Source organism: Pygoscelis adeliae, unplaced genomic scaffold (genome assembly GCF_000699105.1).
Source record: "Pygoscelis adeliae isolate BGI_AS28 unplaced genomic scaffold, ASM69910v1 Scaffold382, whole genome shotgun sequence".
Taxonomy (NCBI): domain Eukaryota; kingdom Metazoa; phylum Chordata; class Aves; order Sphenisciformes; family Spheniscidae; genus Pygoscelis; species Pygoscelis adeliae.
The window spans coordinates 22742-23104 of NW_008824288.1; positions in this window are offsets into that span (position 1 = coordinate 22742).

Consider the following 363-nt stretch of genomic DNA (forward strand, 5'->3'; position numbering starts at 1 on the left):
CAACAAGGCGAGGCTGGACGAGGCCGTCCCTGGACGAGGCTGTTTGCCAGCCAGGGCAAGGACTGTGCCAGGGAACAGGGCTAGGGGCAGTGGGAAGGGATGACGCAGCTGAGCACCCTCCAGGACAGGTTGGAGAAACTCTGAAGGGGACCTGGCCACCCCTGCAAGGCCAGAGCAGGGGCAGGGGCCAGGCAGCAAGAGCCCCCCTCCAGCCATGGGGACAGGGCTGCCGGCTGGCCCTGAGCCCCAGCACGGGGGTCTCCATGGTGCCACCGAGCCGGGTGCCCACCCTGCCTCGCCGCACCATGGCCAGGCGTGCAGCACCAGCACGGGTGCCACCGCAGGGCGGGCTGGGGGGGGATG